The sequence below is a fragment of the Pecten maximus genome, chromosome 11 (assembly GCF_902652985.1).
Source record: "Pecten maximus chromosome 11, xPecMax1.1, whole genome shotgun sequence".
NCBI lineage: Eukaryota > Metazoa > Mollusca > Bivalvia > Pectinida > Pectinidae > Pecten > Pecten maximus.
The window spans coordinates 10,263,314-10,283,538 of NC_047025.1; the positions used below are offsets into that span (position 1 = coordinate 10,263,314).

Sequence of the window (20,225 nt, forward strand, 5' to 3'; positions counted from 1 at the left end):
TATGAATGGTTCTACTCTCGAGTTCTTATCGCGCATTAATTAACGCGTATTACAATAACAGATGGTCAACGGAAAGCTTTGTGATAGTTCAACGTAGTATTTTCTTTCACACGTGTAACACATTATCTTCGTCCCGTTTACAAAAAAACAGAAAACTGCTTTTTTGATTCTCTGAGTTGACATCGTTTTAAACCACAGTCACTTAACGGTCTCACTCGTGGTGAACGTAGTTCATTTGTAAGTAGTTTCCCGCAGCCAACCAGGTTAAATAAGGATACGTTGGTCAGAAGTATGCTTATAACTGCAAACGTTTCCTAGTTGACCTTGCTTTTCCGTAGTTTTAGTCGTGGCATAAACCGTTGTGAAATGATACTACAGTCATCTACGGTCAAACAAGGTTCATTTTGTAGTTCAAACTACGGATATAGCTATATGAATATATTAGGTATTTGGCATCCACAGTAATCGTATACTAGTATACATGTACATGTTTTTTCAACATGTTAACATGTGTCGCTAATTACATGCAGTAATCGATATAGTAATGGTTTATAACTTGATCGGTTCGTTGTCCTTTAGACGCAAAACGAAATCCCAAGCAAGCAGCCCTGATCAGGAAGCAGTGTGTGAAGTTTGCGTTTGAACGGTTTTCTTCTATTTATAGTAATAGTGACCTTAATATTTGACCTTTTTACCCGAAAATAAATCCCAACAAAACACCATAGATGAGGAAACAATGTGTGAAAATTAATTAATAGATTAACTTTAACCCGAGTTAATGTCCAGAAACGAATTTCTATTCAAAGTCATTGTGACCTTTAAGAACTGACCTTTGAACAAGAAAAACAATCCCAAGTAAACAATCTGTGTAAGGAAACGGTGTGTGACGTTTTAGTTCGACCTGTCTCCTTAAACTGAAGTTATTGTCCGGGAAAGGAGATTCGGACAGACGAAATGACAGACAAAATTAAAGACGACAGCATTACAATTAGCAAAAAAAGAGAAATAATTAACGTTTTTACCGATGTCGATTGTACTTTTTACTAGCTCTGTATCAATTTACATGATACGTCATAATGGTTCCTGTCGCACCTTAACTGTTGGTAACACCTTAACAGTTGGTAACACCTTCACTGTCGGTAACACCTTAACTGTTGGTAACACCTTAACTGTTGGTAACACCTTAACTGTCGGTAACATCTTCACTGTCGGTAACATCTTCACTGTCGGTAACACATTAACTGTCGGTAATACCTTAACTGTTGGTAACACCTTAACTGTTGGTAACATCTTAACTGTCGGTAACACCTTAACTGTCGGTAACACCTTCACTGTCGGTAACACCTTCACTGTCGGTAATACCTTAACTGTTGGTAATACCTTAACTGTTGGTAACACCTTCACTGTCGGTAACACCTTCACTGTCGGTAACACCTTCACCGTCAGTAACACCTTAACTGTTGGTAACACATTAACTGTTGGTAACATCTTAACTGTTGGTAACACATTAACCGTCGGTAACACCTTAACTGTCGGTAACACCTTAATTGTCGGTAACACCTTAACTGTTAGTAACACCTTAATTGTCGGTAACACCTTAACTGTCGGTAACACCTTAATTGTCGGTAACACCTAAACTGTTGGTAACACCTAAAATGTCGGTAACACCTTCACTGTCGGTAACATCTTCACTGTCGGTAACACCTTAACTGTCGGTAACACCTTCACTGTCGGTAACATCTTCACTGTCGGTAACATCTTCACTGTCGGTAACACCTTCACTGTCGGTAATACCTTAACTGTCGGTAACACCTTAACTGTTGGTAACACCTTAACTGTTAGTAACACCTTAACTGTCGGTAACACCTTAACTGTTGGTAACACCTTAACTGTCGGTAATACCTTCACTGTCGGTAACACCTTAACTGTTGGTAACACCTTAACTGTCGGTAACACCTTAACTGTTAGTAACACCTTAACTGTTGGTAACACCTTAACTGTCGGTAACACCTTAACTGTTAGTAACACCTTAACTGTCGGTAACACCTTCACTGTCGGTAACACCTTAACTGTTAGTAACACATTAACTGTCGGTAACACATTAACTGTCGGTGACACCTTAACTGTCGGTAACACCTTAACTGTTGGTAACACCTTAACTGTCGGTTACACCTTAACCGTCGGTAACACCTTAACTGTCGGTAACGCTTTCACTGTCGGTGACACCTTAACTGTCGGTAACACCTTAACTGTCGGTAACACCTTAACTGTCGGTAACACCTTCACTGTCGGTAACACCTTCACTGTCGGTAACACCTTAACTGTCGGTAACACCTTAACTGTCGGTAACACCTTAACTGTTAGTAACACCTTAACTGTCGATAATACCTTAACTGTTAGTAACACCTTCACTGTTGGTAACACCTTAACTGTCGGTAACACATTAACTGTCGGTAACACCTTAACTGTTGGTAACACCTTAACTGTTGGTAACACCTTAACTGTCGGTAACACCTTAACTGTCGGTAACACCTTAACTGTCGGTAATACCTTAACTGTCGGTAACACCTTCACTGTTGGTAACACATTAACTGTCGGTAACACCTTAACTGTTAGTAACACCTTAACTGTCGATAATACCTTAACTGTTAGTAACACCTTCACTGTTGGTAACACATTAACTGTCGGTAACACCTTAACTGTCGGTAACACCTTCACTGTTGGTAACACCTTTACTGTTGGTAACACCTTAACTGTCGATAATACCTTAACTGTTAGTAACACCTTAACTGTCGATAATACCTTAACTGTTAGTAACACCTTCACTGTTGGTAACACATTAACTGTCGGTAATACCTTCACTGTTAGTAATACCTTAACTGTCGGTAATACCTTCACTGTTGGTAACACCTTCACTGTTGGTAACACCTTCACTGTCGGTAACACCTTAACTGTCAGTAACACCTACACTGTTGGTAATACCTTAACTGTCGGTAATACCTTAACTGTTGGTAACATCTTAACTGTCGGTAATACCTTAACTGTTGGTAACATCTTCACTGTCGGTATCACCTTCACTGTCGGTAACACATTAACTGTTGGTAACACATTAACTGTCGGTAATACCGTAACTGTTGGTAACACATTAACTGTTGGTAACACCTTAACTGTCGGTAACACCTTCACTGTCGGTAACACCTTAACTGTTGGTAACACCTTTACTGTTGGTAACACATTAACTGTCGGTAATACCGTAACTGTTGGTAACACATTAACTGTCGGTAACACCTTAACTGTCGGTAATACCTTTACTGTTGGTAACACATTAACTGTTGGTAACATCTTAACTGTCGGTAACACCTTAACTGTTAGTAACACCTTAACTGTTAGTAACACCTTAACTGTTAGTAACACCTTAACTGTTAGTAACACCAACACCTTAACTGTTAGTAACACCTTAACTGTTAGTAACACCTTAACTGTCGGTAATACCTTAACTGTTGGTAACACCTTAACTGTCGGTAATACCGTAACTGTTGGTAACACATTAACTGTCGGTAACACCTTAACTGTCGGTAACACCTTAACTGTTAGTAACACCTTAACTGTCGGTAACACCTTTACTGTTGGTAACACATTAACTGTCGGTAATACCGTAACTGTTGGTAACACATTAACTGTCGGTAATACCGTAACTGTTGGTAACACATTAACTGTCGGTAACACCTTAACTGTCGGTAACACCTTAACTGTTAGTAACACCTTAACTGTTAGTAACACCTTAACTGTTAGTAACACCTTAACTGTCGGTAATACCTTAACTGTTGGTAACACCTTAACTGTTGGTAACACCTTAACTGTCGGTAATACCTTAACTGTTGGTAACACCTTAACTGTTGGTAACACCTTAACTGTCGGTAACACCTTAACTGTTGGTAACACCTTCACTGTCGGTAACACCTTCACTGTTGGTAACACCTTAACTGTCGGTAATACCTTAACTGTTGGTAACACCTTAACTGTCGGTAACACCTTAACTGTTAGTAACACCTTAACTGTTAGTAACACCTTAACTGTTAGTAACACCTTAACTGTTAGTAACACCTTAACTGTTAGTAACACCTTAACTGTCGGTAATACCTTAACTGTCGATAACACTTGAGCTGTTGGTAACACAGCCAAGGTCTTATGTGGACGAGTGTCAAGGAGACACCAACAGTCTGTGTCATATGTGGACGAGTGTCTAGGAGACACCATCAGTCAAGGTAATATGCGACGAGTCTAGGAGACACCAACAGTCGGGGTCATATTTGGATGGGTGTCTAGGAGACACCAACAGTCAGGGTCATATGTGGACGAGTGTCTTGGAGACACCAACAGTCAGGGTCATATGTGGACGAGTGTCTAGGAGACACCAACAGCCAGGTCATATGTGGACGAGTGTCTAGGAGACACAAACAGCCAGGATCATATGAGGACGAGTGTCTAGGAGACATATATCTATAGAAGAACCGAAGGACAGAGCAGAGAGGAAAGAAAGAAAAAGTATTATTTAGGTCTTAGGGTGAACACAAAGAAACGTTGTTGGTATTAATAATATGACAGTTGACATAGAATACAACATAATTTATTGTAGTGTCAAGGGTATGGTAAGTACATCTGTATCGTGGTAGGTGGTTCCAACATAAGTCGCCTCTGCTGTGCATGTGGTGGACAATAGCAGGTGTTATATCTTACTTCCTCGTCCCTGAAGGTGCGACTTTTATTCGTGACCATGGCATTGTTATCTATAACCAGCCAATAGCACCAGCTTACACTATCATGACTAATATCAACATGATAAGAGAGTGACAAGCAGTGTCGAATTCATTCTAAGGAATATCTCTAGTCATGAAGGCCACAATTGTATGTCTTCTGGTGATATCTATTACCATAGCCTCCGGTAAGACTTGTTTTCACATTTGGTCTCTGTGTGCAGTATATCATAATACTCCAATGACTGTAAGAGTTCAGTAATGCATCATATCACCGTTAAAGCTCAAATATTTTTGGCATATGAAACATGAAATCATGTATACATATTTAACACATCAACTCATCTAGACGTTCAATTTTAACGATAATGAATTGTCTGGAAGACCAGTAACAAGAGTTGCTAAGTACTAGCATATGTATATAACTATACTTTACATATTAGTATAATGTATCCGTGCACGTGTGCCGAAAAAATGGTTTTATTTATAATTTCAAAAATAAATTTTAGTTGAATATACTAGCCCAGTTATGAGACAGGCTGTGTCAGCTACTAAACTTAAGTAAAATTGTACTTAATCATGTATAAAGTTACAATTTACCAAACATGTTATGTAAGATTAGTGGCCTTCGATATATTCAAAAATATATACATTTGTGTTTGTAGTATTGATTAGCAATCATATCTAAGCTGATGTAAACAGAGTATGCCTTGTATAGGTATTAGGAATTAACTGTCTGGTGTAATGGTTCACGTGAAGTAAATTGTCCATCTGTAGTAAATTGTCCATCGGTGTATTTTAAGTCTTGTATTCGTAGCTAAAAGGGAGTCTTGGGTTCGGCACTCAAGCCGGCCGTTGGCCGCAAAGGCTGGCCTCTACATTGGATGTAAACTGTTATATTTTGTACAAAGTGTTTATGGAAGTAGAAACAACTTATTTGTACACATTGTTGTCACGTTTGATACATTCCATTTGTATAACAACGCTATCCAGAATTGGTGAAAATTTACATAGACAGCCTAAACTCGTTATCTAGAATTCCGTTGGATCATGAATGGACGAGATAACCGAGTATGTTTAAGATATTGTAGGAACTGAATTTTTACTTCGAGTTAATTAAGCAAGATCTTAGAGTTGTTATAGTTCGAAAAAAAAAGAAGTTTGATGGGCATTTCGGTAAATTCGTTAGGGAATAATAAAAACCAAAGCAACAAAAGTCAAAAAGACATTCTCAGCGAAATATTCTTTGCATTGATCATCTGTTTGAAAGTGAATAGTAATCCTTGATTTGCTGTTATCATTTTTCATTACTTAAACATTTCAATGCACGTTTGTTTTTGTGGACAATGGATCAGTGACGTGTATTAGATGTGTAGCTAGAATGTGCCATGCATTCGTTTTTAATTAGTTTAAGTTAGTGTGTTGAAAGATATAGTGTACATCGTTTATGAACCCTAATTTGAAGTATATCCTAATGTAGCAACATTCATCTTACTCTCCAGAACTGTCTTTCTTCTTGTTATTCTCTTTAACTTTTCTTTCTTGTTAATCATTTAAAGAATACTGTGTCGCTATCACAATCGTTGTACTATATAATATTATTTGTGGAAAGGGGTTTTATAAGTTCTTAAAATCGTGTTCCCAAACCAATTGTGTCGAAACAATAAACTTCGTTCAAATCAAATCAATGCATGTTTGTGATTCCAGTATAACATTTTGGGTATCATGTAACATTGATAACATTTTCGAATATTGGGGCTGGGGCCAGTTTCATCAATTTTCCTGAACTTAATAAAATCCCTCAACCTAAAATGTTCCGTATGAAAGCGTTACAGAATTTAAGGAATGTTCCTTTAGCTATGATTTTCCCTTAAGCTATGATTTCCCCTTAAATTCTGTAATGCTTTCCTGTTAAGTTAAGGAATTTCCTTCTGGTAAATTCAAAGTTAAGATTTTTCTTAAGGTTAGGCACGTTTATAAAACCGGGGACTGAACAGTTTAACAGATATTTGTACATGTATACCGCATGTCTTATAAACACCGCATACGAACTCCAAAAGTTATTTGCGTTTCGTTTCATTTTTACAGCTGTGGATTTGAAAAGTGTTCTCCTGAGTAAGTATCTGTAGGACTTCTGTGTAAGAGTACAAAAAGGAATACATTTCATTTTATAATTGGTGGAATAATAACCATCTCAACAACTTTTCTGTGTTCAACGTAAAAATGTATACATATCGTATACGTGTGCATGGGTCAAAGAAGTAATATAAACGGTAACTTTTCAGATAGCACTGGATCCTTGCAAACGTATGTCTGCAGGATGCGAATTACTTGAAATGTTAATATGGGGCAAAGAAGTTATTCCAACAGTGTGGACAATGTCAAATTTTCGAGGCAATCCGCCCCTTTATCAAGACACAGATACTACAAATACAGTCACATGGTATATACAAGTACTGGAAAATATAATAAGATACAGTAAGGTAGTGGTTGAAAAAAAACTAATCATGAATCCTTCGGCTAGCATTGGCCGAATGCAGATGCTAGCACGACAAGTACTGAACCATGTTCTATGATGGAACGCTGTTGCTGTCTCCTTGATACCTGTCCTAATATAACCCTAGCTGTTGGTGTCTCCCTGTCACTCGTCCTAATATAACACTAGCTGTTGGTGTCTCCACGACACACGTCCTAATATAACCCTGGCTGTTAGTGTCTCCTTGACATCTGTCCTAAAGCTTCCATCATACACATGTTACGGCAGCATTCGCATTCGGCCCACGCTAGCCGAAGAGTTCATGGCTGTTTTCTCAATTACTATACATGTATTATGTATTAATCTTACTGCTTCGTATTGTTTTTCTAATACTGTTTATATATTATGTGATTGTATTTGTATTCTTTGTGTCTTGATAAATGGGCGGATTGCCTCGAGAATTTTACATTTTTACCGTATACGTATGTATATATTGGCGGACTTAAGTTTCAGCGAACCATTTATGCTATTTAGATTACATACTGATGTATTGATACAGAAGCAGTTTATACAAGCATTATACACGACATGTGTGTGATAATCAACAGTAAAAACAAATGCCAATCACCGCATTTAATTTATGACAATAATTTAAGCATGAAATATGTTATTAAGGTAACCACCAAATTGTATATATGTTAACAATTTAAAACTAACAGTTAAACATTTTTTTTTTTACATGTAATAGCGAACAACCAACCAATTGAAAAAATATATTTTTGAAACAGCCCCTGTGTATAGAAAGTTGAGCCAAGGATAAAATGTCTGGCAGCCACTGATTGGCCAGTATGTTATATAGCGAGTAAAATAGATATGTAGCCTGATAGGCAACTATCAATAAGAAATTTTGATATAAATTTCGTAAGTCCGGATTGTTTTTTCCCTAAAAATTCAGGTAATAATAATTAACAGGTAAACATTTAAGATTTTTTAGATTTTTACTGCGAAATTCACCCATTTTCAAAATGGCTACCCTGGAGAAAATTTCAGATGAAGGACCCAACTTTTTTTTTTGATTAGGTGTTATATCAGAACCTAAACTTTTGTTATAAACCATAATTGTCATATTGAAATCAAGAATTTGAATGAAATACTCCAAAACGTTAACACTAAAGTCTATGGGAAAACAATTGGTTGGGTGGTCCCTAATATTGCGAATGTATAATGTTCTGCTTGTTTTTGCTTTTGACAATGGAATATATCGCTATGTTCCGAAATATCTTCATGTGTAATTTAAATTTAGATAGACGTGCGACAGCATCCTGTCCACCAAGTAATGGAATGGTTGGAATTTGTGTCTTTGACCCAAATGTGAACTGTTTATTCAATACTGAGTGCCACGGAGGTATGTTGTAAAATTTTCACATTTATAAAATATAAAAAAGGACATATCATGATAGATTAATATCATAACATCAGTTAAACTCCCGTCAGGTTGAAACGGCATGCAATATAAAGGAATGAACATTTGTTTGTGGGAAATTGAATAATGTTAATCAGCAATAAGGTACGGGATTAAATCATTTTTGTCTTATTCCATTAAATAGAAATCAATGACAGTTTTTTTGTTTAATATCAAATGCGAAATGTTTGAATGTATTCTATTTTGAGTTCTGACTGTGTCTTTCCTTCATTTTGTGTTCTCTATGACTAGACAAATGTCCTCATATAACAATGACGTGATATTTGATTAGGATTTTGTTTCATTTAACGTCAATATCAACAGCTTTGGTCATTTAAGGGCGGTTTCAAATATGTTCGAGCTCTACGTGTGAAGTAAGTGTGCGTGCGTGCTTACGTGCGTGTCTTTTTGTGTTTGGGGTTTCCGGTATGTTCTTATTTGGTCCGTAAGAGATGGCGTGGAACTGATACCAACAGAAACCTCGGATATTAACAGATAGTGTACATATTGTGTTCTTTTCATTCCATGTAATTGATTATATTTCCAGGTGAAATATGCTGTCCCCAAGGATGTAGCAGCATCTGCATGAAACCCGTACACCACTGATTCCATGGTAGTTTCTTGACTGAAATCAAGATTAAACATGCTTAATTATATCAATTGCACCCATTTTAGTTTTATTTACAAACATATAATCCTTATTCACAAACCACAACATATTATAGTTAGGTGAACAAGCCCGAAAGATAAATCGAAACAATATAGTTTTCAATATCTTATTGGGGCGCAATGCAAAATATATTGTTTAGGCCATGGACAATATACCATTTATATTCAAATATTACATAAGTTCTCAATATTGCTTCGGGGATGAAACACTACCGGCTTCTAAGCTTGTCGAACTCAATTACCAAGACTCAAATACCTGAACTTACTTAATGTTTTGATGAATCATGGAAAGCTTGGTACAATCCTTACCTAGTACTCGAATGAAAGTTATCCCTCTTTACACACCCAGAATGCGATCGGCCGTTACTGCGTTTGTCACATACAATTTTAAATTAAGTTATAGCCTTTAGCTGAGGACGATACCAGGATTTATCAACCGAAGATATATCATATTAACCGATGACATAGTCCTTGGTCATATCTTTTTCATGTGGCGATAAATCATGGTCTTCACCGAAGATTTAACTGTTTTATTATTTCTAATACATTAACTAATGATAAAGTACAAGATATAAACATGTATTTCTCTTCTTCAAAAAAATTCCCATGCATGGTGTATTTATGAAAATCAGAGTACCAAGGCCATTCATAGGTGTTGTGCACGAGGTATTGAAATAAAGAGGAAACAAAACCAAGTAGTACATGAATATATAATGACAGGACATACGAGGACTGATTGATAAGTTGTGAGCCTCGTATCGAAGGAGGTACTCAAGGATGTTCTTTTTAAGTCCTACTATTCTCTGACTATATATGGCCGTGTATCCAAGGACTGGTCTCATTCACAGGCGCTTGCATAGAATATGTGATTTTCATTTTTTTTTTATTTGACAGTAGTATGTGTAATCTGTTAAGTACAAGGCCGGAAACTCCGCCACGAGCGAAACGGCAGACCACTACACTTCAATCGACTAAAAAACACTTTTATTCAAACTGACACGGCGCACACTATAAGCGACCGTCATCAGAAAACATTCATCTTTAACCTACTGTGCCACTCAATACGAATTGTTACATCCAAAACACAATAATCCGTGAAAACATCGCCGAATTCCTCGCTCAGAACGCCATTTCTCAAACGGCTCCCTGAGCCTGTCCAGATTCTTCATTTACATACGAAGTTGAAAGGTCATGTGATTGTATAATCGACTGTCACCAGGTGCACTTTTTGGGGTCATCTCGGCATTCTTTATTTTTACAGGTGCATGCACAGGACGTCGTTTGCGATATTACGGGCTAATAAGATAGCATGTTTTAATGCCATGCAGTGATGAGATCGTCATTTCCTTTTTTTCAACTGTATCATTTCGGTAGTTGTTGAACTTCGTTTTCAATAAAAAAGATTGCATATAACGGTGCTCAATAACTTGTTCAAGACAGGGCCGGGGCATTATACGTATACCATGAACACGCAGTATCAGTTGGAATTTTTCGAAGTTAAAATTTGGAGGGGGTAATATATAGCTGATGGTTGTTTGATATTTTGATTTTTTATTGTACTTGTCATCTATTTAGGGCTATGCCAATCTTCAATTTTTAAAAAATGGACCCCTACATGACTAGTTGAAAATGTATATACCGCACACAATACCGATAAGAATTAGAGGTTGTTCTGGGTATTCTGGCGTTAGCCCTAAAATACTATAAAAGTCTGGCGTTGACACAAAATAACCACTACTTTCCCCTCAAGTATTCTCTTTTCTTTCTCATTTTAATTCAGTTTCATAATTCTGTAAGCACTTCAGCCAGCTTGATTATTATTAGAGTAGCGTTTGATGCTTACACAGTCAATTAATCAGGTAATTCATCAATAACTTAAATTTTATATATGCGAGCGATGTAAAGTGGAATAAATGGATAATGAGTATTACAAAGAATACATTTTACAATGCGTTAAACTCTTTGACATTGTCACTGGCGGATTTAAATCCTCCCCCCCCCCCCCCCCCCCTAAAATTGTCAAAGTAAGGGTATCTTAAAAAACAAATTCCCGTATCAATCAGCGAAATAATAACATAAAATCATTTAAAAACATCTCTCATATACTTGTTTTTATAAAAACACACCAGGTATGAATCTATCGTGAAATACACTAGAATGCAGGATTCCAGTGTCCGCCCCTCAATATTTCGATACATACTCATACAGTGATAGATGTAGTCATAAAATTTGGATTGAACTCGAAGAACTTCCAGCAAACATTAAATCTAACATTGTGGGAAATGAAAATAAATTGATGATGGATCATAGATCACAACGTACAGATCGTTTGGCAGGTCTGAAGTATAATTTTCGTATTTGACGACGACATGATATTTGTAAAATGTGCAGAAATAAATGAACAGGTCTGAAGTAAGTAATGTTGGTACACATGTATACGTTCGAGTAACCTGATGTCAGTCTTATTCGTGATTCACTTTTCTTTTTGTTCGTCAAGATTCCAGTAAACTGACAAAAGTTAATAAATAAATAAGCATTTTGTTCTACCTTTGTGACAATTATTGCATTATATAGAAAACGATACGATAGTGACGTTCTGTGTGAATCAATTTATGCCCCCTCCCCCCTTTCCACTTATCGAAAATCTTATTCTCGAAAGATTGCAAAATTTGCTATAATCATTTAATCATTTCATTTTTCCGAAATTTTGTTCCGAAAGTTTGGCCCCCAGACCCCTCGCAAAAAAAATCGGCTCCCGCCTATGGCGCACGCATTACCATGCACATTACCACTAAATTACTTTCCAATTCCAGGATCCGCGCCTGCTGTGTACTGTCATATACGGTGCATGGTAATCTAACGTTCAAAATAATGAATAATTTATTATTATAAATCATCATTCATCGACGAAACTCTTCAAATAATCGTAAATTAGACGAAACTCTTCAGCGAGCCGAAGCATTTTCCGGACAAAATGCATGCGGAGATGACCCCCGAAAGTGCACCTGGCGGCAGCCGATTATACAATCACATGACCTTTCAACTTCGTATGTAAATGAAGAATCTGGACAGGCTCAGGGAGCCGGTTGAGAAATGGCGTTCTGAGCGAGGAATTCGGCGATGTTTTCACGGATTATTGTGTTTTGGATGTAACAATTCGTATTGAGTGGCACGGTAGGTTAAAGATGAATGTTTTCTGATGACGGTCGCATATAGTGTGCGCCGTGTCAGTTTGAATAAAAGTGTTTTTTAGTCGATTGAAGTGTAGTGGTCTGCCGTTTCGCTCGTGGCGGAGTTTCCGGCCTTCTGTATTACACAGTACACATACCACTGGTATCATCCCGCCCCCCCCCCCCCCCCCCCCCCCCCCCCCCCCATTTTTTCTAATTTTCTATGCAAGCGCCTGTGGTCTCATTCGGTTAGTTTATATCGACGAGGTAAACAGGACAAGCAGCTTTTGCAAAATGGACAAAAACTGTTAGGGTTAGGGTTATGGTGAAAGAGCCTGTCATTACCATGGCTGCCATTCACGATTGTGGCTTTAAATCGATTGAACATCCGCCTTATTCACCTGATCTCACTCCATTAGACTTTCATCAATTTCCAAAACTGAAAACAGCTATTCTAGGCACCCTAACCTCTAAGCCTAACCCTAACATGCAGTGGATAACTTTCTGAACAACCAAGAAAAGGAGTTCTATAAAAGTGGCATTGAAGCCCTTAAACACCGCTGGCAAAAGTGTATAGATCCGGAGGCGGATCATGTTGAAAAATAATACATGTCCGGCAAAATTCAAATACTTCAATACGAATGAAAAGATAGTTTGTTTTTTTTTGTTTTTTTTTTTAAGTTATTGTGCTTTCTTAGAAGGTCACTGATGACGATCATGTTATCTTTAGGAAAGTGTCTTTGAAATGACTCTGGTTACTTTAACGTTCTTTTGAAGGATGCATACTTGCTCTTTAAAGTTTACTTGAACTGGCATACTATGATTAACTGTAACTTTGCAGACAGGTGGGATTAACGGATTAACGGGGTTATCTTATTGGATTTCCATCGATACCAGATAAACTTCGTCATATTAATGAACACCAGGCATATGGGCCCAAACGGTCACCCGATATCTGAATTGCATACTGATAGTTTTTGCTTTTTTAAAATTAGCAATTTAACACATTTGACCACAGTGACGTTGAAAATGGGTCAAGGTCATTCCATTTAACAAACGTTTCACTATTATCAAAACATTCCACTGTCCCAATATCACGACCTTTGCCTCTTGGTTATAAAGCAGTTGTTGAAAGATTTATTTGAACACATTAAACTTCCGTGACATTTAAAGTCATCATTGTGATTTGAACATCTTTGGTAGACCTTCAGCAAAGCACGAAACTGGCCCAATATCGTGGTTATGTTTTTTTTTATTATTAGCAAGAAGTTATTCAAAGGTTAGACCTCATTTAATTCACCTGACTTTGAAAATAGGCCAGGTCGTTCTTTTGAACAGCGTTGGTAGCCTTTTAGCCAGCATACTTCTTACCTAATCTGTCCAGAATGCTTCTCGCTCATTATCATGGTCCTGGTCTTCCTGGTTTCTGAAACAGCAGCAGTATCAATAATTAAAAAAAGGCATTTATAAGCATCTGACAGGGTCGGGAAATGACAATTCAGTCTGTCGACTGACATCTTGGAAACAGAAATCATAGTAAGGTGCGTGCGTCTAGACTTGCTCCAGCCCCAGGTCAATATTAGCTCTTGCACGGGGCGAATTATGATTCTTTTTGTTGGCAGGTCTCCTATGGCAGATACAAATAAGACAATGGAGTGGCGTTATTGAGATCTACTCCAATCACATAAGAAATGAATTACAAAATCCGTTCTATATTCTGCTGGAGGGTACATTAGTCAAAGCTAATAGTTGAAAGACTTCCTAACCTAATACACTGTTAATAATAAAAATCCATACATACAAAGGACTGTAGCATAAAACATTTCACACTATGAAATAGAGCGTTGCGAAACAAGATTAAGTGAGCATATTTAGAATTAAAATAACAATAAGATTTGTAGGCAAAATCTATCAATAATTCAGAGCGTAATGAAGATCTGTCGTGATGCCTGCCTCTATTGATCATTACATTCTTTTTTATTTAAATATTTTTTATTTTTAGATCAAATATACAAAAGGATTGGGAACAAGTCATAAAACATATATAAAGCCCCCTTTTCAAGACAATTTTACATAAACATTACAACAAGATGGAATATTTATTTACATATCTACAAATTGATTTAAGATGGCCTTTATAATTCTTACAAATGTTAGTTTTAAATATAGTTGTGTGTTATTGAATGTCTTATCAATCAAACTTTCGTCTTCGCATCGGAAGATTTCAGAACATACACATATATCCCTTACGTCATTTCATCCTCACGTGCATATTGGTTAATGTTCGAAATCTTTCAAAAGGAATACCATCAACTGGTGATTAAACCATCATGTGATGTGTGTAATAGGTTCTACTGGACCAGAGCCATTGCAAGAATGAATGTGTTACTAGTGCTCAGACTTCACTTACTCGGACGTCCGATCTGTTGACAATGTGTTATCTGTTTAGATGGAGCATTTTATCAATAATGCGTTCGGTCTGATTCATCCGCGCCACGATACTACGAATTGAAATCTTCAAACTGAATATCATTACACATAAATAAATATATATATACACAGTCTATAGTTCAACGTCTGTGTCTTGATGCCTCTTGACTGTCGGTAACACCTTCACTGTCGGTAACACCTTAACTGTTGGTAACACCTTAATCATTGGTAACACCTTCACTGTCGGTAACACCTTAACTGTTGGTAACACCTTAACTGTCGGTAACACCTTAACTGTCGATAACACCTTAACTGTTGGTTACACCTAAACTGTCGAAAACACCTTAACTGTTGGTAACACCTTAACTGTTGGTAACACTTTAACTTTCGATAACACCTTCACTGTCGGTAACACCTTAACTGTTGATTACACCTTAACACCAACATCCAGGGACATATGAGGATGAGGACGAGTGTCTAGAAGACATCAACAGCCAGGAACATATGAGGACAGGTATGAAAGGGACACCAACAGCCAGGAACATATGAGAACAGGTATGAAAGGGACACCAACAGCCGGTGTCATATGAGGACGAGCGTCTAGGAGACATCTATCTATAGAAGAACCGAAGGAGAGAGCAGGGAGGAAAGAAAGGCAATATTTAAGATCCAGAGTGTTGCAGTGACAGAAAATCTATTTTGGTCTCACGGTGAACACAAAGAAACGTTGTTGGTATAAATAATATGACACTCAGACGACAAAGGATTCAACATAAGTTATTGTAGTGTTAAGGGTATCGTAAGTACATCTCTATCGAGTAGGTGGTTCCCACATACGTCGCCTCTGATGAACATGTGGTGGATAATAACAGGTGTTCATATGTTTTCCCAATCCCCGACCCGTAGGGAAGACTTCTATTCGTGACTATGACATTTTTATCTAAAACAACCTATAGTACAGGCTATCAAAATCGTGACTAATATTAACATGATAAGAATGCGACAAGCAGTGTTGATTTCATTCTAAGGGATTTCTCTAGTCATGAAGGCCACAATTGTATGTCTTCTGGTGATATCTATTACCATAGCCTCCGGTAAGACTTGTTTTCACATTTGGTCCCTGTGTGCAATATATCATAATATTCCAATGACTGTAAGAGTTCAGTAATGCATCATATCTCTGTTTAAGCTCAAATATTTTTGGCATATGAAACATGAAATCATGTATACATATTTAACACAGCAACTCATCTAGACGTTCAATTTTAACGATAATGAATTGTCTGGAAGACCAGTAACCAGAGTTCCTGAGTACTAGCATATATATATATATGTAACTATACTTTACATATTAGTATAATGTATCCGTGCACGTGTGCCGAAAAATGATTTTATTTATTATTTCAAAAATAACTTTTAGTTGAATATATTAGCCCAGTTATGAGACAGGTTGTGTCAGCTACTAAACTAAAGTAAAATTGTACTTAATCATGTATAAATTTACAATTTACCAGACATGTTATGCAAGATTAGTGGCCTTCGATATAATTCAAAAATATATACATTTGTGTATGTAGTATTGATTAGCAATCTTATCTAAGCTGATGTAAACAGAGTATGCCATGTATAGGTATTAGGTACTAACTGTCAGATGTAATGGTTCACGTGTAGTAAATTGTCCATCGGTGTATTTAAGTCTTGTATTCGTAGCTAAAAGGGAGTATTGAGTTCGGCACTCAAGCCGGCCGTTGGCCGCAAGACTGGCCTCTACATTTTGGATGTAAACTGTTATATTTTGTACATAGTGTATATAGAAGTAGTATATTATACACATTGTAGTCTCGATTGATGCATTACATTTGTATACCACGGCTATCCAGGATTGGTGAACATTTCATATACAGTCAAAACTCGTTATCTAGAAATCCGTGGGGTCGGTCGTAAATAGACGAGATAACCGAGTATATCTAAGATAGGAATTTTACTGCAGGAACTGAATTTTTTTACTTCGAGTTAATTAAACAAGATCTTGTTGTAATAGTTTTAGCAACAAACATCAAAAAGACATTCTCAGCGAAATATTCTTTGCATGCATCAAATGTTTGAAAGTGAATATGGATCTTTAATGTGTTGTTAAGTTGGATCATTTTACATCACTTAAACATTTCAATGCATCTTCGAGATACCAGCAGAAAAGTTTGTGTATAATAAAGTATTGATAACATTTTCTGGCATCGGGGCTGGGGCCAGTTTCATTAATATTCCTGAACTGAATCAAATCCCTCAACCTAAAATGTTCCGTATGAAAGCGTTACCGAATCTAAGGAATGTTCCTTTAACTAAGATGTTTCCCTTAAGTTCTGTAATGCTTTCCTGTGGAAAATTCTTAGTTAAGGAATTTTCGTAATGTGAAACACGTTAAAAAAAACCGGGAACTGGACAGTTTGACAGATACTTGTACATGTACGCCGCATCCTCCTTCGATTCATGTCTTATAAACACCACATCTGAACTCGTAAAAATATTTGCGTTTCGTTTCATTTTTACAGCTATGGATTTGAAAAGTGTTCTTTTGAGTAAGTATCTGCAGAACTTCTTTGTAAGAATACAAATAGTAATACATATTACTTTATAATTGGTTGAATATTAACCATCTCAAAAACAAAGTGTATATATACCGTGTACTAATATAAACGGTAATTTTCTGTTGATGTCACCTTGACAGTCGTCCTAATATGACCCCGGTTGGTGTTGCCTCTTTGAAACCCGTCCTAATATGACCCCGGCTGTTGTTGCCTCTTTGACACCCGTCCTCATGTATCCCTGGCTGTTGTCTACCGTCTCCGTGCCTCCATCATAGAACATGATTCTGCTCATATCACGCTAGCATTCGCCTTCGGCCCACGGCAGCCGAAGGGTTCATGGCTGTTTTCCAAATTACTATATATGTATTAATCTTACTTTATCTTATTGTTGATCTAATACTGTTTATATATCATGTGATTGTATTATTATTCTTTGTGTCTTGATAAAGGGGCGAACAGCCTCGAAAATTTGACATTTTTACGGTATACTTACATATATTGTCGGACTAAGTTCCAGCGAACCATATATGCTGCTGTTAAATTCAGATTGCAAACTGATGTATTTATACAGAAGAAATTTATACAATCATTATACATGACGTGTGTGATTATCAACAGTACAACAAATGCCAATCACCACATTTAATCTATGACAATAATTTAAGTATGAAATAAGTTATTAAGGTAACCACAAAATTGAATATATGTTAATTATTTAAAACTAACGGATAAAACATCTTTTTTTACATGTAATATTGCGATTGTATAATGTTGCTTTTGCAAATGGAATATATCGCTATGTTGCCGAAATATCTTCATGTGTAATTTAAATTTAGATAGACGAGCAACAGCATCATGTCCACCAAGTAATGGAATGACTGGATTTTGTGTCTTTGACCCAAATGTGAACTGTATATCTAATACTGAGTGCCACGGAGGTATGTTGTAAAATTTTCATTTTCACATGGATAAAATATATAAAAAGTACATATCATGATAAATTAATAACATGATATCAGTTAAATTCCGTTAGGTTGAAACGACATGCAATATAAAGGGATGCTTGGTTAAGTTTATTTTGTTTAACGTCCTATTAACAGCTAAGGTCATTTGAGGACGGTCTCCCGTGCGTGCGACATGCATGCGTGTGGTGTGTGCGTATGTGTGTTTTGGGAGGCTGCGGTATGTTCGTGTTAAGTCTCCTTGTGATAGGCCGGAATTATAGTGCTACCTCACTGAAGCATACTGCCGAAGACACCCAGCACACACCCCACCCGGTCGCATTATACTGACAACGGGCGAACCAGTCGTCCCACTCCAAATATGCTGAGCGCTGAACATTTGTTTGTGGGAAATTGAATAATGTTTATCAGCAATAAGGTACGGGATTAAATCATTTTTGTCTTATTCCGTTAAACAGAAATCACTGACTGTTTTTTTTTTGTTTAATATCAAGGGAGAAATATTCTAATGTAAGGAAATTTATCTGTCGTTTATATTGGAACTCTAGCTAGGTAACTGCCAATGCTGTTTTGCGGTCTGTCTGTGCCTTTCCATTATTTTGTCTTTTCTATAGCTGGACACATGTCCTCGTATATCAATGACTTTCGATTTGAATAGGATTTTGTATCACTTAACTTCAGGCGGTTTCACATATGTGCGAGTTCTACGTGTGTGTGTGTGCGTGTGCGTGTGCGTGCGTGCGTGTTTGCGGTTTCGATATGTTCTTGTTGGCCTCGGTATGATGGCGTGGAACTGGTACCAACTGACACCTCGGATATTAACAGATAGTGTACATATTGTGTTCTTTTCATTCCATGTAATTAATTATATTTCCAGGTGAAATATGCTGTCCCCAAGGATGTAACAGCATCTGTATGAAACCCGTACACCACTGAATCCACGGTAGTTTCTTGACTAAAATCAGGATTAAACATTCTTAATTATATTGATTACATCCATTTTAGTTTTATTTACAAACATGTAATCCTTATTCATAAACTGCGTTTGTGACATATATTATGAAGTTATAACCTTTAGCCGAGGTCGATATTAGTATTTATCAACCCAAGAATAGGTCATATTATCCGATGGCGTAGTCCGTGGTCAAATGTATTTATTGTGCCGATAAAGCCTGGTCTAGGCCGAAGATTTAACTGTTTTATCATTTTCAATTCATTAAATAATGATAAAATACATGACATAAACATGTATTTTTCTTCTTCAATAAACATTTCCATTCATGGTGTATTTATGAAATTACCAAGGGCCATTCATAGGTGCTGTGCACGAGGGATTGAAATAAAGAGGGGGATAACAAAGTTGTATATTAATTTATAATGACAGGACATAGGGAGATAGTGTTAGATTTTGATAAAGTAATTTGGCATTCTTGGATGGTCACTGATGACGATCATATTATTTACAGGAATGTGACTTTGAAAAGGCTTTGGTTGCAGACTACTTCATTTTAAGTTCACTTGAACTGGCATACTATTATTAATTGTAACTTTGCAGACATGTGGGATTATGGGATTAATTGGATTATTGTATTGGACTCCCATCGTTACCAGGTAAACTTAGTCATATTAATGAACAAGAGGCCTATGGGCCTTAACGACCACACGAAATTTGAATTGAATACTAATAGTTGAAGTTTTTGCCATTTTTTTTAAAATT

At 36.8% G+C, this 20,225-nt stretch overlaps 1 long non-coding RNA gene across 1 annotated transcript; it reads left to right on the plus strand.

Annotated features, from left to right (window-relative positions):
- The first annotated feature begins 17,509 nt into the window (after positions 1-17,509).
- LOC117338319 lies at positions 17,510-19,499 on the plus strand. Its single transcript, XR_004535001.1, has 3 exons — positions 17,510-17,537; positions 18,383-18,484; positions 19,386-19,499. It is a non-coding gene; the product is annotated as an uncharacterized LOC117338319 (long non-coding RNA).
- Positions 19,500-20,225: the final 726 nt, after the last annotated feature.